The sequence below is a fragment of the Mytilus trossulus genome, chromosome 2, assembly GCF_036588685.1.
Source record: "Mytilus trossulus isolate FHL-02 chromosome 2, PNRI_Mtr1.1.1.hap1, whole genome shotgun sequence".
NCBI classification, from domain to species: domain Eukaryota; kingdom Metazoa; phylum Mollusca; class Bivalvia; order Mytilida; family Mytilidae; genus Mytilus; species Mytilus trossulus.
This window is the reverse complement of record NC_086374.1, coordinates 52,972,906-52,997,517: the sequence shown is the minus strand read 5'-3', so window position 1 is coordinate 52,997,517 and position 24,612 is coordinate 52,972,906. Positions and strand designations below refer to the sequence as shown.

Genomic DNA, 24,612 nt, shown 5'->3' with positions numbered 1-24,612 from the left:
ATTGTGTACGGTAAGATTTAATTTTGTGAGAAAAAATTGACTTTTGTGAAACAAAATTAACTTTTGTGAGACAAAATTGACTTTTGTGAGACAAAATTGACTTTTGTGAGACAAAATTGACTTTTGTGAGACAAAATTGACTTTTGTAAGACAAAATTCAATTTTGTCATTTTTGTTGAGACAAAATTCAATTTTGTCATTTTTGTTGAGACAAAATTCAATTTTGTCATTTTTGTTGAGACAAAAGTCAATTTTGTCATTTTGTTAAGACAAAAGTCAATTTTGTTATTTTTGTTGAGACAAAAGTCAATTTTGTCAATTTTGTTGTGACAAAAGTCAATTTTGTCAATTTTGTTGAGACAAAAGTCAATTTTGTGAAAATTCATTTTTGTGATAACAAAATTCAATTTTGTAACAACAAAATTGACTTTTATGAGACAAAATTGACTTTCGTGAGACAAAATTGACTTTCGTGAGACAAAAATCAATTTTGTTGAGACAAAATTCAATTTTGTTAATTTTGTTGAGACAAAATTCAATTTTGTTAATTTTGTTGAGACAAAATTCAATTTTGTCAATTTTGTTGAGACAAAATTCAATTTTGTCAATTTTGTTTAGACAAAATTCAATTTTGTTAATTTTGTTGAGACAAAATTCAATTTTGTCAATTTTGTTGAAACAAAATTCAATTTTGTCAATTTTGTTGAGACAAAATTCAATTTTGTGAAAATTCATTTTTGTGATAACAAAATTCAATTTTGTAACAACAAAATTGACTTTTATGAGACAAAATTGACTTTCGTGAGACAAAATTGACTTTCGTGAGACAAAAATCAATTTTGTTGAGACAAAATTCAATTTTGTTAATTTTGTTGAGACAAAATTCAATTTTGTTAATTTTGTTGAGACAAAATTCAATTTTGTCAATTTTGTTGAGACAAAATTCAATTTTGTCAATTTTGTTTAGACAAAATTCAATTTTGTTAATTTTGTTGAGACAAAATTCAATTTTGTCAATTTTGTTGAAACAAAATTCAATTTTGTCAATTTTGTTGAGACAAAATTCAATTTTGTCAATTTTGTTGAGACAAAAGTCAATTTTGTCAATTTTGTGTAACAAAAGTCAATTTTGTGTAACAAAAGTCAATTTTGTGTAACAAAAGTAATTTTTGTGTAACAAAAGTCAATTTTGTGTAACAAAAGTCAATTTTGTGTAACAAAAGTCAATTTTGTGTAACAAAAGTCAATTTTGTGTAACAAAAGTCGATTTTGTATGCAAATTAGTTCACAGAAAACAAATTAAACTAATTTGAATACAAAATTGACTTTTGTCGCTCAATTTTCAAATTAGGTAACAAAAGTCAAGTCTGTGTAACAAAAATGAATTTTGTCATGACAAAAGTGACTTTTGTCCGCTGATAGATAATTTTGTATGACAAAATTTCAAATTTGTAGTATGATACAAATTTTGTTAAACTGAACTCATTTTTGTTGAACAAAAGTCACTTTTGTCCGTACAAAATTGAATTTTGAGTACAAAACCACAAGAGTCCCATTCGGCGCCCCGTAGGAGACGTGTTTTAAAAGCTTCTAACTGTTTTTTAAGTTCAGTTTTGCTACTGGTGTTTCTGATGTATCTCAATACTTCACCTTTGATAAATCCTTTGAAAACACTTTTCGGGTGTGAGCTGTATTTAAATAGCCCATCCGAGCTCACCCATGAGCATGAATGCTAGGCCCGGTGTTTCTGCCGTGTTTGGGGAAAAGATCCCTGAGTCCGGCTTCATCAGTGGTCGACTCAATAAGTTGTATATTTGCGTATTATTTATGTTTTTTGTTTTATTTCGTATATTATATTGGACCATACACCGGTTGTCTTTGAATAACATATTAGTTAATTATGATTTATTTTTTGTGAGATCAGTATCATATTGTGTTGTGAAAGGTTAAGCAAACTATACCCACTAATGCTTTGATAATAGTTCTTGTAAATTTGTATGTCTTTTATAAGCTATAATAGGCTGGCGATTAAATAAGTTCAAACAATTAGGGTTTAATGAAATAAGGTTCCAGTGTTTTGTAATTATATTTTTCAGTTTCTGTATAGATGGGTTGAATTTTAGATCTGCCAATTCAGCAGAGGACTTCGACGAATTCTCAAGAAAACTTAGATGCCGATATCTCTATAATGATGGTAGAATTTACAAGAGACACCCTTTTACATAAATTCGGGATATAAACCGCTGGATTCTTGTCCAGCAATTGAAAATTACATATTCTCAACAAAAATAGAACTTAGTAGAATGAAAATAAACAAACACACCCGAAATATATCCGCCGAGGAATTGTCAGCTATTCGGAATCTAAGAAAAAATAATAACATTATAATACGTAAGGCAGACAAAAACTCAACACTATGTATTCTTGACAAAGACAACTATTTACGTGAAGGGTTAAGACAATTACATAATATACATTACGAAGAAATTGTTGAATCCAACGTCAAGGAGGTAGCTGAAACGGCATTTAGTATAATCAGAGACCTACATAATGATAATTATATTGATAATATAACATTCAAATATTTGAAAGAAAACATCAATACAACTAAAGTAGGAAAATTCTATCTGTTGCCTAAAATACATAAACTATCCCAAAATATACTATCAGAAATGGAGAGAAATGTAACAGCTAGGCGAGAAAATTTAATTCCAGGCAGACCAATTGTATCACTGTGTGGTACGCCCCTACACAATATTGGGCACTATATCGATTATTTTCTTGTTCCACTTGTTAAAAAACAATATACATATATAAAAGATACGTCAAGTTTTATTAATTCGATTGAAAATATAAAACCACAAAGAGACTGCTATCTAGTAACATTCGATGCAAAAAACATGTACACTTGCTTTACATTTAATGAAATACTAGAAGCCACTAACGCGGCACTGACCAATATTGATCCAAGTGAGTATGAAATCAAAGTTCCACCAAAGGACAGTATACTTCGACTATTAAGGCTTATTCTAGAAAACAATGAATTTATTTTTAACAATAAACTTTACCGTGAAACCTTGGGAGTGCCGATGGGCGGATCGGCGTCTGCTGAATTGGCAGATCTTACAATGTTCGTCATTCTTGAAAACGTTTTACAACGCTTTCAGCACAGAAACAAAATGATTGATAATGACTTCCAGATTTAGGGATGATGGCTGGATTATATATTCCGGACCTATAGAAGAAATACACGAACTATTTACAATAGCTAATACTGCACACCCGCACTTGAAGTTCACCTACGAATTTTCCCGTAATGAAACAATATTCTTGGACACTGTCATATATAAAGGAGAAAGATTCTTTAACGAAGGCATACTAGACATTAAAACCTATTTCAAACCAACTGAAACATTTCAATATCTACACAGATACAGCTCACACCCGAAAAGTGTTTTCAAAGGATTTATCAAAGGTGAAGTATTGAGATACATCAGAAACACTAGTAGCAAAACTGAACTTAAAAAACAGTTAGAAGCTTTTAAAACACGTCTCCTCAAACGAGGATATAAAATATCTGAAATCAACGAAATTTTTAATCAAACACAAAATATAGAAAGGAAAAACCTGCTTATACAACGCCAAACGAAACGGGAACAACCACTAGTTATGTTAACAAAATTCAACCCATCTATACAGAAACTGAAAAATATAATTACAAAACACTGGAACCTTATTTCATTAAACCCTAATTGTTTGAACATATTTAATCGCCAGCCTATTATAGCTTATAAAAGACATACAAATTTACAAGAACTATTATCAAAGCATTAGTGGGTATAGTTTGCTCAACCTTTCACAACACAATATGATACTGATCTCACAAAAAATAAATCATAATTAACTAATATGTTATTCAAAGACAACCGGTGTATGGTCCAATATAATATACGAAATAAAACAAAAAACATAAATAATACGCAAATATACAACTTATTGAGTCGACCACTGATGAAGCCGGACTCAGGGATCTTTTCCCCAAACACGGCAGAAACACCGGGCCTAGCATTCATGCTCATGGGTGAGCTCGGATGGGCTATTTAAATACAAAATAAAATAAGTCTTTACTATATATCGGTCTTAAAACTATCGCATCGATACTTATAATTGTGGCTGAACAAATAGCTTTCATCAGTCGGAGTGGGACTATCAAATATAATACAATACTTAGTTGTTAATGTTTTAAAATATCTACGTAAGTAAGAAAACTATGTATTATATGTTATTAAGTGCTTAGAGTATTAGATAAGATCTGGTTCTTTAGTACCTTCCCAACCGGTGATGGAACCATTACTTTCCCTCTAACTTCTTTGGGTTTCCTTAACTTATATTGCTTCACTACCTATTATTGCATAACCCCTTGATTGTCTCCTCTTACTTTGGCTGATTTATATATGCGTTATTATTTATATATATGATAGTTTCAGGTTATTTTGGTTTACCAACCAAAGTTTAATTCCATGTCTTTACAATAGTTAAGCCCTTCATACGAAAAGTGCTTACAAGAATTCACATCTGATTTATGGTAAGTTTATATTTGAAGTGAGAGCAAAGACCTCTGGTGACGAATGTGAATAGATTTAGCAGTTACAGTATTAAAGTCTTCTTCTGTAATATTAATTCAGTCACAGGAACGTTATATTTGATGTCGACCTTTTTAAAAAAATCATATTTAACATGCACACCTTCCAAGTAAAGAGTAAAGATGACTGACCCCTGTTTCAATAAAAATAATGAAAATAACCAAGAGGAAAATCACGACCGGAATTAATCAACAGTTTGAATAACTGTAACAAAAATAAAATTGACAATTAAGTTCAGTCTTATTTCATGGGATTATGTATTTATGAATTTGTGTGGCATGACAAACACCTGGTGAGAATGAAAGACTGTGGGAAGAAGTAATTTAAACGAATACCATCGTTTCATGACGTCACGAGTAAATAATTGTTTGAAGCAAATACGTAAAGCCTGTCGTTTTGGGGCCTTTTATAAATAGCTTACTGTTCGTTGTGAACCACCGCCCAATGTGGAAGGCCGTACGTTAACATTTCATACATTTTGACTATGATGGAGAGTATATATATATATAATTACATTAGATGTAAGTTTCATTATAATACGTTATTCTGATTGGCTAACATGTTATTCCGTAAACAATTGCATCAGACAATAACATTTATCATGCATACATGACACGAGGTCCCACAAAAAAGTGCACAGGTGAATTAAATAAACTGGATAAAAATCGTGTTTTCATGATTTTAGCTAAAAAAAATGTAATTATAAGTATTGAATACTTCTTTTTGAAACTTTATAGGGTTGTAAAAGCGTTGACCGTGCGTACATCTTTAGAATGAAGCGCTTCCGCGCTTCATACAAAATGTACTTCGGTCAACGCTTTTACCACCCAATAAATTTACAAAAAGAAGCATTCAATTCTTAAATGATGTCTCATTGGCTTAAATACCACAATTTCTTTTATAGAACCAAATGAAAATGAATATTTTGTTGAAAATCCTCAAGAAAATCAAACGATCGTACCACTACTAAATACTGCTCATGCAACAATATCCCTTTTTCTACTAGAAAAAGAATACTAAAAATTCACTAATAAAACATAACATAAATCCATCAAAATTACATTAATACCGATTTATAGTCATTTTCAAATTTCCTTTTGAGAATATGATCCACTTGTTCTTATTCATACTAGAAACCGCGCTACTGTGCCCCTTTTCTTAAAACTCTGTCCGCCCTTATATCTTGGCTAGAATACTGCTTGTCAGACTTGTCAAAAAACTTTGTAAGAACAACTTTTCCTACATCGCTTGATAATTCAAGTGTAGCACTTGAAAACGTACATTTAGAATGACATATCAGGAAATGAATTACTGGCTATCATATTACTCATGAGCAACACTACATAAAATTTAGAATGGAAATGGGGAATGTGTTAAAGAAACAATAAACCGACCAAAGAGCAGATAAACATCTTTCATTGATAATGACAAAATATAACAGAATCCGTCTGTTCAGAGGAAGGAAGTTTAACGCTATTGTTCTGATTATCTCTTTCCTTAATTTTTGTTTTTATATATATGAAATTGATGGAAAGCAACTGTTAAAAATTGTTCTCATTTTGGTAACACTCCATACGGAAATCACATGAGGCAAACTCAAAAAAATCTAAGTTTAGCATAACATATATTTAAAGCAATGTGAAATCTTGTCCTTCCATTTATTCATGTTTCACAACTCTCCGATATTAAAATAAAGTAGTTCAACAATGTTATGGTAGTGTGTAAATTAAATCTTTGTTTTTTTTCGAAAAAACTCATACATTTCTATAATTACCCATAGTATGAACCTCGTTTGGAACAGGTTTTTCTTTTGTTGTTGCTTGAACAAATAATTATATGTTCGTAAACCATACTCAGAAACATTGACTCTCATGTGAAGATTTTTTACAGATTACAGAACACATATTATCATTTCGATTTCTTTTGCAAATCTTTTTTTAAACTTTTGACAAAACTAAGAAAATATGATCATGGACAAAAACATTATTAAAGAAAATATAAATAAAGACTCCTCATCCAAAAAAATATACAGCTTTTAAATTAACTTAAAAGAAAAATCCTTTAACATTTCTGAATCATACGAATTTTAAGTTCATCTTTACTAACCATCTAAACTTTACATTCAATTCTTAATTCAGAGAAATTGATTGTTTATTTTGAACGGAAGGAACGATATACTGTCATTTGTATTTCCGGCCTTTGCTCTCTCATGGTTACATTAGAAACTTTCTGTAGCCTACAGGATTTGTCTTATATTAATAAAATAATTTTTAAAATAGTATAAGCCCTATTTTTATATCATCGCTTACTTCAATTTTAAGACGATGATTTTGTAAATGTTGCATAAACTAACTTCAAAAACCAAAATAACCTTATTTGAACGGAAATAGTACCGATAACATTATAATTTTTGTTTTAGTTTCAAATGTTCTTATATTCATTTTTTTTTTTAAATTTTTATACTAAAACTCGCAACAACAAAAAAAATAATTTAAACTTTTCTGAATCATACGAATTTTAAGTGCATCTTAATATCTATCTAAACTTTTACACTCAATTCTTAATACAGAGAAATTGATTGTTTATTTTGAACAGAAGGAACGAGTGACTGTTAATTGCCAGTGGTTTCTCATGGAAAAATCTATCGAACATGCCATAAAATGTTTTTTTTTAGTTTTTTTTTTAAAGTTTTTTTTGTCGAAAATGAAAGTGGCCGCATCCGTGTTCACTCTCATCCTTTATATATGCTATATATTATTATCAAATACAACTTACATTCAAAAATCAAAAAATGGAAACAAATGCGGCCAATTCAATTTAACTTGAGACAGAAACCGTCTAATTTAAAAACCTACCTCAAATGCTAAAAGATTACAGTCATTTAGCCCAACTAAAAATGATGCCTGTACCCGATAAATGTTCAATATAATTGTAAAAAACAGTCCATACTTATGTAGCAGAGGTATTCTACTTTCCAAAAAAATAGCTTAAAGTTTACATTTTAACAATTTTGTAAAACTGCTTCATTTTGGGGCCAAAAAGGGGTGTTACTGGACCTACTCCTTCAATGCTCTCAATGTTTACTAACGCTTCATCATTGAGTTAAACCAACAGTGTCAACATGAAACATAAAAGTCTTGAGTAAGGTTGACGAAAATAAAGGTCTGAACATTCAAACTATTGAAAAAGCATAGTACAAGAATCATTCATATAAAAATAAAAGTTTAATATTCAATAATGTATTTCATTAAAATAATAACAAGAATGTGTCCCCAGTACACGGATGCCCCATCCGCATTATCATTTTCTATGTTCAGTGTATCGTGAAAATGGAGTAAAATCTCTAATTTGGCATTAAAATGAGAAAGATCTTATCATAGGAAACAAGTGTACTATGGTTCAAGTTGATTAGACTTCAACTTCATCAAAAACTACATCGACCAAAATGTTTATTCTGAAGCAGGACAGACGGACGGACGAACGGGCGCACAAACCAGAAAACATAATGTCCAAAAAGAATAAAAATGTATCAAATTACCTGACAGTTGTAGAATATCAAGATTTTCCTTAAAAATAGCAACAAAGGTAATCCGAAACAAAAATGTATGAGTCTAACACTACTTCATTTTAGAATGTTAACTCATAATATAAAATACACATTATAGTGCATCCTTCCGCATTCAGATTTTGTTTTTGTATTTGTAATTTTAACATGGTTGTATTGATGATACAATCTTGAAGATGCAGAACTCTTTTCCGGAAATGTCAAATACTTGTATAATGTACTTCACGAACTGTTATTAGTCAATACTTATGGAACGCCGGAACTGTCTTATAGTGTAAATATTCAATGTGTTCTGTCGCTTTGCCGTTACGTCCTGTCATTTCTTTTTTATGTTATGTGCAGATGCCTTTATATCCTGACACGGCATCTCTGTGTTATGTCAAATTAGTAATTCGTTTGGTCAAACAATTGTATGATATGTCATTGCTAAACTTTGTTGTGTAAAATATGCATTACATTATGCTTTAACTACTATATATTCTGTGAATACTTCGGAACTTTATGATCAACCACCTTTACATTCTCTCATATTTTATCTATGTTGTGTCTATTCTTCTTTTACGTAAGTCAGTTAATAATTGCGTCCTGTCTCAAGTGTTATTGTTATGTCAAATGGTCTAAACGTTTTGTTTTTATTCACCTTTGTTCTATGTAAATCTCATGATATTATAGTCTTTTGGCGTTATGTTGCGTTTATAGATATGTATATCCAGTGAAAAACATAATACATAATGGTATAATTCATATGCGTTTTGCCGTACAGTTGATACTCTCTGTGAGCATTCATTACGTCATGTGGAAATGCCTCTTACAGTATGTGCAAACAACTAATATGTTTTGGGCAAACCTCGTTTTCCTTATGTGCAAACATCGTCCACCCTATGTGCAAACATCGTTTCCTCATGTGCAAGCACCTATAACTTTATGTGCAAATACCTATTAAGTTATGTATAAAAACTACATCGTTATGTGCAAACACTATTACGTTATGCGCAAATACCGTTTACATTATGTGCAAACACCGATTACGCTATGTGCAAATGCCTATTACATTATGTCCAAACATCTATTACGTTAGGTGCAAACACCTATTACGTTATGTCCAAACACCAATTACGTTATGTGCAAAAACCTATTACGTTATGGTAAACGCTTTTTTGACACAGATTAATACAAAACGCATCAGTGATATACACTTTGAAAATTAAGACAATTGTAAGTTTTAGCTTTCTAAAAAGCTCTGAACTACTTCGCTGTATTCTCTTTCAAGCTAATATCCATTGGATGCTGAAAGTGAACTAAAGGTTATATGTGAGCATAGGGTTGTTGATTTAGTATTGGAAATGTAGTGTTTTTATATATTAATTGATATAAAAATGTTTTATAAATATTTAGATTTTTGTTCTACTTAAAGAGTGTGCGTTATACATCCCGGCATTCTTTTTATATTTTGTTCACTTTACTTGTTGAAAATTTAAATATTTACAAATATTTAGACACGATTCTCGAGATGTGTCTCTCTGGAGGTGTGCCTAAATTGACAAAAGTCATGAAATACATTTAATGCATTTTTGAAAACATTGTACAGGAACATTTTAAGCAAACAAATCGTACGACGTTACGCGCGATGTTCGTACCGTTTACGTTTTTGTATGTTTAGTGAATAAAAATGCGCTGCAGGTGCAAAAATAACGTATTTTAAGTAAAACAAAGATATCATTGTGCTGGATATAAATATCCTTTTTCAATTATGTCCATTAAAACATGATAAAGCGCATTTCTTCGTGTTGTTGTGCATTTGATTCTGGATTTTGGAAAAATAATGGGCTGTCCCGGGTAATATTTGATGACGAAAAATGAAGAATAAGCCTTCTTTTCAACTTTTTTCGCCGATTTTTATTATTTCGTTTGTTGCCGCGAATTGCCATGAAATGACAACCCACTATGATATATTTTTTTTACGGCTAATGGCGTCTTATTCTGTTACGCCATGCAAATCTGCAAAATTTCCTAGTGTGCCATCTCCATTAATTTTCGAAACTACTTTAACGAAAACAGTTGAAAAATACGGATAAATGATGTCATCAGGTGAGAAAATGGTATAGCTAGTTTAATGCTATTTTTTGGTAATTAATTAATTTCAAAGGCAAAATCGATCAAACACAAAAACAAAAAAGATCCTACATTTTTTAATTTGGTGAATAAAATGTCACGCGTTTATTTTTTACAAAAACGTTGCGTCCAGTCGAAATAAACGAAAATAATGATTAGTTTTGCACTTTATAGTCGACAATCAAAGTCTTATATAGACATGTTATTTTCTAATATTTTCAAAATATCTATATTGATCACCATAGCTTAGAACTGTCCGAGAAAATAATGTTTGAAAATTGGTGACTAGATGTCGCACGCATTAAATTTCTTACGGCGGCAACCTGACGTCGTTTTGAATAGCCAAAGCAACAAAAAAACGCAGTGCCATAAAAACACAGAGAACAAGCGCACAACTTAGTCGATTGTCGGTGCATATATTGTTCTACATATATATAGAGATACTTTTTAAACCACGATTTGAGTTATCTATATGTTACTGATTTTTCTGATTATTTTTATCATTCTATGATATTGATAAGTGTTGCCCTCAACCCGGAACAGATTGAATGTTTTATTTTATCTCGCAAATTTTATATGTAGTGCAGCACTTGCAAGTTTAAACGAGTAAAACTTGGGTGCGTAATTGTACGAGCATTTTTTCCCCCGTTTCTATCTTATAGCACTAAAGAGTCTTCTTTAAAATGTACGGACGAAGAATGTTTCGGATGATGCTCCCAATGTTTCTTTGAAAGGATACGAATATATATTTCTGTAAAAACTAAGAAAAAACTTACACTTGTCAGAAAATACACTAAACCCGGCAACATGTTGAATTACTTTAGAGAACTTTAAGACAAATTCGCTGGACATCAGACGGAGTAGAAAGTTTGCCTGATATTTCATGCATTATCACTTTATATTATCGGTTCAGTATAAGTCACGAAATTGTTTTTGAATGTTACTAAACCGACATTAGTTTCCAACACGAATATGAAATTTTTATCCGAAATTATTCTTCGAAACTTCGTGAAAGGAACATTAGGACGCAGCCGGGGGCTTTTTCAAGTAGACATTATCTTTTATTGCGGGAACGAAATAATACAATCTGCGGTAGATTTTTTTAAAATATTGCGGAAAACATTTGAACGACACTAAGTTACTGTATTGTAAGCGCCGAATCGGGAGTATAGATCGTGACACAATATCTTTTAAATCGTTCCTAATATTTAAAATCTTTATCAAGTCTTTTTTCTTCTTTGAATGATGCTTATTTGACAGTTACGTATCTGTCATGTTATTCTTGTGAAAACTATTTGTTTGGTACTTACAAAGACTGCATAAATAATTCCATTTGAAGTATAAAGCCCCCATACCGACAATTGTCGAGAAAAACTGAAGCCGTAATTTGGGGTCCCGCAGAAGAGGTGGTATGATTACCAATGAGACAATTAACTCTCCACAAGAGACCAAAATAACACAGACATTAATAATTATAGGTCACCGTACGGACTTCAACAATGAGTAAAGTCCATGCTGCATAGTCAGCTATAAAAGGCCCCGCAATTACAATGTAAAACAATTAAGGTGGTATGGGAGTCTAAAATAAAAATGATAGAATTTGTTCATACTTTGCCAAAATGTAGTATCTATTGATACATGTTAAAAAATATTATAAAAATGATAGGTCACCGTGCATTTTTTCAAGCTACGGGTCGTGACAAAATGACACATTTTGTATGGATTATACAGGAAAAAACACCATTTTGTGAATAGAAACTAAACGAAATGATAGAATTGTAAAATAAATTAGGAAAATATAGCTTTCAAACAATGCTTTGATAATATCAAAATAAAACATAGGGTCACCGTGCGTTTTTTCCGGCTTAAATACAAAGTAGGAAAATTCCATGAACAATCCAACAGAAAATGCACTGTTTTAGAGTTACCTCCCCTTAAAATGACAATTTCGAAATATTTAAAAACAACCAAAAAAAATCTACACTTGTACATAGATTTATATTTATAAGTTATATTCTTATAAATTGGATCTTTTAAATGTAAAAACACATGAAATATCTGCATTCTTGCATCAAATTGTGCTAATTTGATAGAAAATATGGACCTTAGATATTCTGTTTTTTACAATCCAAGATGGCGAAAGACACCCATACCACCTTAAAACGGGAAAACTAAGAGCCGTATTTTATTTAAAAGGAACGAAATACAAATATGTAACACATAAACAACCGACAACCACTGAATTACGGACTCCTGTCTACATGTACAAGGGACAGGCACATACATACATAGTGTGGCGGGGTTAAACATGTTAGCGGGATCCCAACCACCCCTTAACTAGACAGATACATTAACTTTATTTATTCTAGAAGTATTTTTGTAGCGTCTAAAACATGAAAAACGTTAGATTTTAGCGATAACGTATGTTACGCTTATAGGCACGAGCATCACTCGTAACGTCTACATATTGCAGATTAGCAATGCAAGTAAAAACGTATTAATGATTGATATTGTATTTTTTAAATTTCAGTGAGTATTTTATGCATAATAAAACGACCATGAATTAATAACATTTGATCTGAAATGTAATACACACAGTTAATTTTCCGGCATTTGATGTCCTCAGAAGAGAACAGTCTGTAAATATTTATTACATTTAAGCCAATAGTTGTTGCTGAATTTCAGCCACATCATGAAGCAACCAAACATAGTTTATATGTGAAAAGTAATTATTTCAAGATGGCGTGTATATCGACGGAAACTAAAAGCTATGCCCTGTTATTCAAAGCAAAAAAAGCTACATGTAAAAAACAAAATGCAATCTCATTTCTTTACGGAAAATGTGAACGGAAAATAAGTTGATATAAAAAAAGAAGACGTGGTATGACTGCCAATGAGACTACTTTCCACAAGAGACAAAAATGACACAGGAATTTACAATTTTAGGTCACCGTACGGCCTTAAACATTGAGCAAAGTCCATCCAACATAGTCAACAATAAAAGGCCCCGAAAAGAATATGTAAAACAAATCAAACGAGAGCACTAACGGCCTTATATATGTAATGTTCTTTTCCATCTGCACCAAGCGGGTCATTTCATAGGTCGCCATATCTTGCATACATAATTATAACATATGGGTTTGAAAGGCGCCAAATTACATTTATGAATTAAAGACTTTTGACAAGGTCAACACATTATATATGCGTCTATTTAGATTATATTGACTGAGGACGAAGATATTTTCTCGCCACCTCTTATCTTGTATTTTTTTTAATTAGCAGGGAGTTTTGGCAAAACTTAGTCCCGGGCCCCCTCTTAATCAAACTGTTTATAGAACCAACTAACTCAGCTCCATCATTTTCAAACATTCTGGTTCTGGTTATTGATTGACAAATCAAAAAGAGAAAAAAATAGGTTTTTTTTTAACATAAATTAATAATATGAAAATTTCGTTTAATTCGTTAGAAACATAAAAAAAGTAAAAACATCTTTAATATTTTGACACACGTACAGAAAAGTGTGTTACCGCATGCGGAGGAATATCTCAAAAACGTTTGCGATATCCCATGCAGAGTTATCTGTCTTTGTTCATTCTCTGCGTGGGACAGTGAATGTTTTGCTGAAAAATATGAATCCCCACTCAAATGCAATCTATTAGAAAAATCGAAATATTACAGAAGAGTGTCCACCATGCACTTGCACAGCACTATAATTAATATAGTGGAATAGAATGATATACAAATGGATGAAAATTATATATACATGTAACTGTAATTTATAAGTATCAAAATATTGTATAACAAAAAAACAGAGTTTACTAATTTGTATCACTTCTACGATGAGGGTGAATTTACCATCCACGCACAGAAAAAAAAAATGTCTGTACTTTAACGTCACTTTCAGGTAACGAGATGTGATTTTGTTTTCTGAGACAAGTGCTTGTGACCGTCCACAAGAACTTGCGGTCATCCGATGTTCAGTATTTTAGTACTTTGATTCATATCTTATAGCGAATTACTTAACTGTAACAATTTTTTTTAAACTGGGGAAAAAACTAAATGGGTTAATTTGTTTTTTAGATTAGCTGATACTGCTATATGGGTTTTTGTTAAAGGCCATAAGGGGATCTATTGTTATTTATTTCTTTGTCAGTTTGGTCGTTCATGGAGAATTTTCTCATTGGCATGCATACCACATCTTTTTTTTATAGATATTCAGTATTTTCTGAAATTCAAAGGGAAAATTATGCTATGATGAACATGTTAGCAACGAAATTATTTATTCATTCTTATAGACAACAAAAGAAACTATATACACATCACTTATAAAACAAAGAATAGAAGAAAACAATAACAATTTACTAGATAATGTGTTTTTTTGTATCGTTCTTGATGATACGATTCAAAAAGTTACTAGACCAAATACGGATAAATGAAAGTCATTATCTGGAGTTTCAAGTTGCGGGATTTAATTTCGAGTATGGCCGGTGAAGGTGAAAAAGGCTGATAACCCTTTAATCCAGAATAATATATGTATGCGTCATTTTTGTGGATTATAGGATAAGGCAGTTTTTAATATGAAAAAAATAGGGTTTTTTTTAGAGAAAATGCAGCTTTTTGTTAAACCCGTCTACCTGCCTGATCAAAAAATCGGATCAAATTTTTCCAACATCCCTGTGAGTTTAAAAAAAAAAATTGTCAGAAAACAGGGCCGGGTCACCTGACCATCCCTTTACAGTACATCCACCTTTTCAACACGCCTTGTCAGGGACGGAGGAAATAATAAGTCTTAGGAAGGTTAATCAGAATAATATTCACAACTGTTATAAAGGAAATGAACGAAAATAAAATCTTAAACATTTTGTAGGATTCCTTTGCTGCTACGTGAATCGTGGGAGACGTCATTACATTTGTAGCATTAATCTAGTTCATATGAAAACCATACTGGGAGGGTAATAACAAATCATCCTGGTCTCTTTTGTAGAGTTGTCACATTGTCATTCGTACCACATCTTCTATTTTATATCGTTGTGTTCCTTTCAGTTGCATCTCTTGGAAACTTAGAGTCGTGTCTGTATATTTGTTAAAATTTTCCACAAGTAAAGTGAACAAATTTTCAAATAAAATTAAGTATCGAAATGGGGAATGTGACAAAGAGAAAACAACCCGACCATAGAAAAAACAACAGCATGGATGCATAATGCACACTTTTAAAGTGGAGCAAAATAATTTCCCATAAAACTAGATACATTGTATGTATATAGCAGTTTTACATCAATCAATATAATTATAAAAATCCACAGTTTGTATTAAGAAAGGTAAATATTTTAATTTTCTTCATTTTCAAAATGCATGTCACTGATGCGTTTTGTTTTTAAATCTGTGTCAAAAAAAACGTTTACCAGAACGTAATAGGTGTTTGCACATAACGTAATTGGTGTTTGGACATAACGTAATAGGTGTTTGCACATAACGTAATGGATGTTTGGACATAATGTAATGGGCATTTGCACATAACTTCCATGGTGTTTGCACATAATGTGAGCGGTATTTGCACATAAAGTAATAGTGTTTGCACATAATGATGTAGTTTTTATACATAACTTAATAGGTATTTGCACATAACTTAATAGGTATTTGCACATAACGTAATAGGTGTTTGCACATAGGGTGAACGATGTTTGCACATAAGGAAAACGAGGTTTGCCCAAAACATATTAGTTGTTTGCACATACTGTAAGAGGCATTTCCACATGACGTAATGAATGCTCACAGAGAGTATCAACTGTACGGCAAAACGCATATGAATTATACCATTATGTATTATGTTTTTCACTGGATATACATATCTATAAACGCAACATAACGCCAAAAGACTATAATATCATGAGATTTACATAGAACAAAGGTGAATAAAAACAAAACGTTTAGACCATTTGACATAACAATAACACTTGAGACAGGACGCAATTATTAACTGACTTACGTAAAAGAAGAATAGACACAACATAGATAAAATATGAGAGAATGTAAAGGTGGTTGATCATAAAGTTCCGAAGTATTCACAGAATATATAGTAGTTAAAGCATAATGTAATGCATATTTTACACAACAAAGTTTAGCAATGACATATCATACAATTGTTTGACCAAACGAATTACTAATTTGACATAACACAGAGATGCCGTGTCAGGATATAAAGGCATCTGCACATAACATAAAAATGAAATGACAGGACGTAACGGCAAAGCGACAGAACACATTAAATATTTACACTATAAGACAGTTCCGGCGTTCCATAAATACTTGATGTTTATTTGCTTCTCTGATGTATTATGTCATGTTGTGTTATAGAAATGTATTTGTATTTATTGCACTGATATTAAGCATAATATGCTTAAAGTATTAATAAAGAACTGAATTGAATTGAATTAAAAGCACTTTCAAAATTACAGGTTTTTAGTGGTTTTCTATATTTAAAAACCATCCTTACCACTTGAAATTGTTGCTATGGATATTTTAATTATGTTAATTGTTTGTAACTTTTCAGTTGACCGACTCAATTATATCGATTATAATTCTCCATGTATATAAATGAAACTTTTTAGCAAATTTTATTTTTCATAAAAATGAGAAATCGTTAAATAAAGAGAAATCCTTTTCTTGTGTTAATGAGATGTATCGTAATTAAAGGAGATAAAGTGGTTTATGTATATATAATAATACATATGAAGCTAGATATAAATCTATTTATCTTTGTGCTTTTGTATTTAACTTTTAACATCAATTTAACAGTAACTATACGACACTAATAACCAAGAAAGACATCTTTAACAGCATTTTCACATCTAGTTGCTTTAGATAGCATAATAAAAGATATGTCCAATCAACCTTGAATTTATTTTACATTAGGGACTTCAAAAGAAATCTATAAATCTTTAGATTTTATAGACAAAATAACCAATTAATAAACACCTTAAGAAAGTCCAAAATCACAATTTCGACAGATTTTGTAAAAATCGTGGAAATGTGTCCCTATTAGCTAAATTTTATCTTCATGGGAGTCCTCTATAAGGACATTCTATATGAAACTAAAATTAGATTGAAAAAAAAATCATGTTTTTCGATGCATAACTTTACAAAAAACATGTAACAATAAGGATTGTGTGTCAAAATGCCGCCAACATTAGCATGTAACTGTTCCGGACCATACGCGATTGGTCATGACGACCATACGAGTATACTCGTATGGTTATTAACAGGCCGGACCATATGAGTATTTTGACCATATAAGTATTTTTTTCAAATATGCATTACAAACGTTTCAATAATACAATAAACTTTTTTCCAAAAAAAACAAACATTGATGGTTACATGACAATGTATTAATTTAAAGGCTTCGTTAAATTAAATATTGATGCCAAAGTTAATTTTCATCAATTATTACATTTGTATGTAGGCTTATGCTGACATGGTTGTGTACGATCCTTTTCAGTAACACTTTTTGTTTGCAAGTGAAAAGATAGCATTCTTTGTAGCTGCGTCCAATGATGTCGAGGTTTTGGGTTATTCCGATGTGTCTACAATGTTTATGAAGCTTTAGATTTCAAATATCGTAATATGGCTACAGTACACCATATTCACAAAACAATTTAAATAAAATTTGTTCCTTGCAAGTCACTTTTTGTGTAACAGTTAATTGAGAAACTTTTGGAAGTCATCTTTTCAAGTCGACATATTGCTATTCACTCGTAATCGGCGATGGACATCGGTATAATCTTTTTTTTTTTTTTAATTTTGACTAGGTAGTAAAATTAACTATGAGGAACTTCTTATTTTATTCAGTTTATCTCTTTATTATATTGATAATAAAATGACCTATATGATAGCGGGTTTTTAAGAAACGGTCATACCATATGAAGAATTTAGAAGTATTCAAACTAAACTGTAACAGAGTGTTAATTACCCCGACCATACGCGTACGGTCGGACCATATGAATATATATCCATATGATCATGACCATACGCGTATGGTCCAAAGACTCATATGGTCCGGAACATAACCATAGTAACGTTGACTGACATTTTGATTTTATGAAAAAATGAAAGATAGTTAAAAATAATATGATATTTATAAATTAAAAATATTATATAGACTTTTTTCATATTCAAATTCTAGTAGGATTTGAAAAAATTACGACTTACGATACAACTACATAGGAAAAACACATGCAATTGGCCCTGAATTTTCACTACATTCAATCTAATGACATCAATCATGACATAAGCCTTTCGGAAATCTACATAATTTACCACTATGTAATGCAGGCTACAAATTTGACATTTACTAAAAGGTTTTGTTACATAAAATTATAAGAATGCACTCAAGACCTCTGATCGGGATTAAACAGTTTTATGCCATTGATATAAATCATGTTTTATTTATTCTGACAGAAGACGTGTTTAATCGTCACCTTTTACTATACTAGTAAAACAGATTTCATTTTAAATGTTACATTCAAAGTTCATATTAAAACTGTGTGTCAAAGTGTTTCTTTTGTAGGATGTTTTGCAAATATTATACTAACATGAGCAACATGATGGGTGTAACATGTGAGGTAGGCCATGATCTACTGATCCTTTGGGAGAACCTGAGATCGCCTCAAATTTTCAATGAGGTATCGTGTTGCTTAGTCTATCAGGTTCTATGTTGTTTTGCGTACTTTTGTTTGTCTGTTAATTGTCTTTTTCTCTTTTAGTCACGGCGCTGTCAGTTTATGTTCGACCTTTGAGTTTGAATATCCGGCTTTCATATCTTACGCCTCTCACTATAGGTTCTGTGTATTTTTTTTTTTTTTTTATCCTATGAAAATGTTACGGTCTCTAGAAATTTGGCCATGATACAGAAAGTAAAGTAATTGTGTTGTCTAAATGCTATCCTGATTCCCGGTACTGCGTTCAATGTATTTGCTAGTAGCCATACTCTCTCGCGGTATATGTTTAACATACTGAATATTGCGATCGGAAATCAGTCTATCGAAATGATTAAAAGCCAATTACTGAGTAGAAATAACAAGTTGGCAAACAGTCTTATGAACAATATATTAACAATTTCGGAAGGTTTTTAAAAAGCAAGCGAATGTTAATTCAGGTTTCTCGAACTATTGCAAAATCAAATTATCAAATTTATTAACTACAAAAAGGGGAACATCAAACGATACTGTTAAATTGTACAACGTCCAGCAAAAAAAACACTTATTGTACTTTTGTAATAATTGAAAGAGGAACGCATTTACTAAAAGAAACCAAGTGCAAAACCACGGAAAAAAAACCCAACTGAATGGACACAACATTTTTTATCCAATATTTGACCACCTAATTGTGCATTTAATGATGATATTTGCGATGAACTGTTTTTGAACTTACCAATGCTGGTAGATCATAATTACAGACTTTTTGAGACAGAATTTTCTTATAATTTGCCAAATTTTCAAGCTATGGTCGTCGAAAATTGGCAAAATTTGGTTAGACTGTTCCTGAAAAAAACACATTTGTGCGAGGAAATATTTTTTCTATGAGATAGAATTTTGAAACAAATTGTGAGAAGATAGGTTATATTATATGTTTAATTTTTTTTTTAAAAAGGTTGTCACCAAACTTGTTTTCTTGCTACAAGTTAAATTTAAAAAAATCCCTATTGTCACGTATATTTGTTTACCAAAAGAGTTATCTCCCCTAAAATGGCTCATTCGAAAAAAAATTATAAAAATATTATGGATAATACAATAAATTACCAAGTTGTCTTCATATAAATAAATCTAACCTGTAAATTGCAAATCTGTCTCCAAATTTGCAGATTTGTGCAAATAACTAGACCGATTTGGTACTGTGATTGTACAATCCAAGATGGCAGTATAGCATGAATCTATCTTTAATAATAGTATGACAATATGTATATTTACATATTATACCGATATTATTGAACGTGTCTAAAACTATTTGTAAGTTACTATACACTTGTGTGCATTTTGCAGATGTAGGGTTTTTATGTTGTTGTATTGTTTAAACACAGTCCTGTCTATGAATATATTAACTATGTATGTGTATTGATAAAGTCTATATAAAATAAAGAGATGTGGCATGATTGCTAATGAGAAAATTATCCATCTAAGTTTAAATGAAGTGAATGTAAGCAATTATAGGCTACCGGAAGCCCTCCAAGAAAGAGATATCTTATACCGTATGGTCGGCTATAACATGCCCCGACATCATGTGAAACGACGAAACAATTCAATTGAGCAAACTAAGGGTCAAATTCTGACAAAACAGTTTACGAAAAACAAATATAACCAGGCCCGTGGCCAGGAATTTCAGGGTGGGGGGGGGGGGGGGGGGGGGGTGGGGGTGTTGGACTCACAAACTCGACTTTAACAGTCACAATTCGAACAGAACATTGACTTTAACAGTGCTTATTTGTTTTCAAGGGGGTGGGGGTCGTCCGAACCCCCCTGACTACGGGTATGATGACAAACATGAACCAACGGCAACAACTGAACTACGGGCTCCTGACTCAGGACAGGCTCATACAGAATGTGGCGAGGATAAATATGTTTGTGAGCGCTCATTCCTCTCCTAACCTGGGACAGTGGTGTATCATTACAATACATGAACAAACTATAAAAACCAGTTGAAAATTGATAGATACAAATAGAAAGACATCTAACAAAACCCAAGTGAGGTGTGGCTGTGAACTTATACATACCAAATATTTTTTTCAATGTTCGTGTGCACACTTTAAATTATGACATCTCTTTAAGTTGGTCAGAAAGTAATGACTACACGAGAAGTGTCTTAATATGGTCATAGGATATTTATAAGTTTATTTATGTAATTACACCAGAGACATATAATACATTATATGTCTCTGATTATACTAATGTTCTACTCTAATTTTACAAATTATCGCTTATTATATATCTATTTTCTTTCTGGTAAAATCAATAACATGTTGATTGAGACCTTCAATGTCAAGTTAGTATAACGATATTATATATCATTCAATTTTTCTTTTATAACGAAATTACGATAAAAACTCCGATTTCGATCTTATAATTATAAAAAACCTGTAAAGTTTGTCCTATTTGCGTACTTTGAATAACATAAATCTTAAATATGTAAGCCTTTAGAAATACAAGATTATGTATCCTTATACATATATAAAATTTTGAAACATGTCATTTACTAAATATATTTGACATTGAAAATTACAAAAACGAGATTTTTGGTCTTGATGTAACTTTATGCAAGCGAAAAAGAATATGTTAAGACCATACCTTTTATTTCACAAATTAAACTAAACTGTTCTTTAGATTTATAAGTATAATCGTCTGATATGTAATTTTACCGATTGTTTTCTTTTCCCAATTCGCATGACGGGTGAAGCATGCATAGCAGGATCTGCGTTTCTAAGAAAACAAAGAGAATAAAGGAACAAGTCGGAAAGCATGCAGGGAGCACAGTTGGTCCCATATGAATACCTATCGTTTTTCGAAAAAAAACACCATGGAAACATAAAAAAATACCTCCTAATTTCGATGATGCAAGTTAAGGTAAAACAAAAATACGGAAGATCTAGCAATATAACGTTGTTTGTTCAAAATGTTATGTATTTTGGGTATCCAGTAGAATGGAATCTATCACCTTTGACAGATTGAAATTCAAAATGAACTTAAAACCGATCTATGCATGCTTGTTAGAAATTAGTTTTTTTTATTAGTGCCGTGGAAGAATACGCTGTGTTTCAAATTCGGAGTATTTTCAAAACTTACTTCCTGTAACAAGCACTTAATATAATTGATAAATTCAAAATCATAAAAAATAAGGTTCCAACTCCTTCGGGTAAAATTATCCTAAGACAAATTTGGATATTACTTTGAGGTCCCTTTGTCTCATAGCTTTTCATTAATGTGGATCGGTGTTTATTCATACCCCAGGTTCCTAGTGAAGATAAATTTAGAAAAAAGTAAAATCGCAAAAATAACTGAACTCAGAGGAAAATCAACTCGGAAAGTCCATAATCACATGGCAAAATCAAATAACAAAACACATAAAAGACGAATGGCCAAGAACTGTCTTGGTACAGGCATTTTCAAATGTAGAAAACGATTCAGATTCATAAAACTGATAATCTACTACTATTTTCACTTTACATTCACAGACTTTTAAAATGGTTGGGGATTTCGTCTACGCGGATAATAAAATACTTGTCCTGGAGGGAGGACCATTGTTTTTAATGAACTTTATAGCCAGACCCATTAAGATATTTAAATCTCACAACCTTAACTCACTCGGAAAAGTATAATTGTCTTCCTTGTGAAAGGTAAATAATAGCGTAAAATTATCTGATGACAAAACTGTATCAGTTAACAGTTTATTAAGAATGTTGAAATGGATTTCAGGCCCCATTTCAGGCGCCACTTAATAATAAATGTCGATTAATGACAAATTTTCTATAGGTTTGTATTTTAACCTCGTGAAAACCACGAAATTTAATATTCAAGAATCTACAAGTTTTCCTCTACCCACGAAAATTGGTACCCACGAAAATAAATGAATCCACAATATCTTGCTTCAAATATTAATTTCACCACAGATGTTTATAATGATAAATATGAAATAGCATTCACCTGTTATCTATATGAAAACGTGCAATTGAAAGAGAAAAAATCGGCGCAGATGAAATGCAGCCAGATCGGCGTAAAAATGTAGAACGCAAAAAAGATAAATAAAAAATCAACATACTAACTCATCTTTTATAAGTGTCAATGTTTTCCATCTACTATAAGGGTCGAATAATCAGCACTCACCAAAAATTATAACTAACATATTATCATTATCATAATATTAATGAGGGTTGGTCCTTCTAATCTATTTTTCTAAGATTTTTTGATGAATTCTTATGGGCTTTATAAACCCTATATTAAACATCATGAATCATACCAATTCTATAAACAAATGCAATACACAATGAAATAGAACACAGATCATCTCCGCATATTGATTTCTAGGTCTTCAGCATTAGGAATACAGACAAATGACGAGATTATTTGTAAGAATACAGTCAATATAAGTAGAAATTATCTAAATATATGGTATATAATGCATACAATGATGTATAATGTAGTTAATAAGGTTTTTTAATCAATAATATCTCATATTATGCTGTTTGTCTAGCTGAATGTTTACCAATTTATTAAAAAATAACCTTTTCATCACATAATTTGAATAGCATCACCAATCTAATTTCAATAATCACTGTAGGCGTATTTTTAAAATCATGATGATAATAAAAAATAAAGCAAGAACGAAAAAAATGATAAATAAGTAAATATATACTTACACTTATTGATCTGAAATCTAGACAGTGTTTATGTACTTCGTGTCCAGCTCAACTCAAGCGTTTATGATCCCATATAAAAGGTTAAGTAATAGGATTCAGTTATCATCGGTCGTGCTCATACCACCGTGTCCCCCTGTAGGAACATTTTTAATGACGACGTGGTCGTAGCAGGATGCCATTTGTCTGCGTCTTCTAATGGTGATCTTCACACAATAGGATATATAAATACATGTGCTTAAGTATTATACTAGGCAGGTCATTAATATTTATAGACGTATTTCAACAGCAACTTTACAATTCGGGTTTTGTTGATTTACAGCATAATTTGATTTTCGAATGAAAATTTACGGTCATATGAAACTTCAAATAGAAAAAAGGATGCATATGATTTTTACAAGTTTTCATTATAAAACTTATGTATCTTTACTTTTTTCTAACAAAATTTCTTTAATTTGTCCAAATTTAGAAGAAATTTACCTAAGTTTCGAAATTTTTGCTTCCCAGACAATAATTTGCCGACATATGTGACCTTAGTGTAAAAGAGAGGCGAAAAATAATCTTTCTTGTAAAAGTGATAACATCGTTCGCAGGAGAATAAGTTTATGATATACATGCATTGGTTCAAGAATTGGATAAACAATATAGTTCACCGTTTCATAAGACTTTAATATTATTTCATAACTTGAAGTATATTACCACTGAATTGGCATATTCAGACGCACACATCGTTTTAAAATGGGAAAAAAACACTGTACGACTGACATGTTTTACAGTAAATCTTTTTTGATCCATCTTAAATTGCCCGTTTAAAAGTTTACATTTTTTGATAAATTTAGATTTCATCTCCTTAAGGCAAAGTGACCAAGAATTTTATGGCTATTATATGTCCTTTT

At 31.2% G+C, this 24,612-nt stretch overlaps 1 protein-coding gene across 2 annotated transcripts in view; it reads right to left on the bottom strand.

Annotated features, from left to right (window-relative positions):
* LOC134707549 (uncharacterized) overlaps positions 1-23,891 on the bottom strand; it is a 35,646-nt gene extending 11,755 nt beyond the window's left edge. The window contains exon 1 of one of the 2 annotated variants that reach the window (XM_063567400.1): positions 23,720-23,891. The gene's annotated coding sequence lies outside the window, so the exon portion shown is untranslated. Of the gene's footprint in view, positions 1-8,181; positions 8,451-23,719 lie in introns of those variants that run through there. The other variant, XM_063567399.1, reaches the window with a different exon arrangement.
* Between the last annotated feature and the right edge of the window lie 721 nt (positions 23,892-24,612).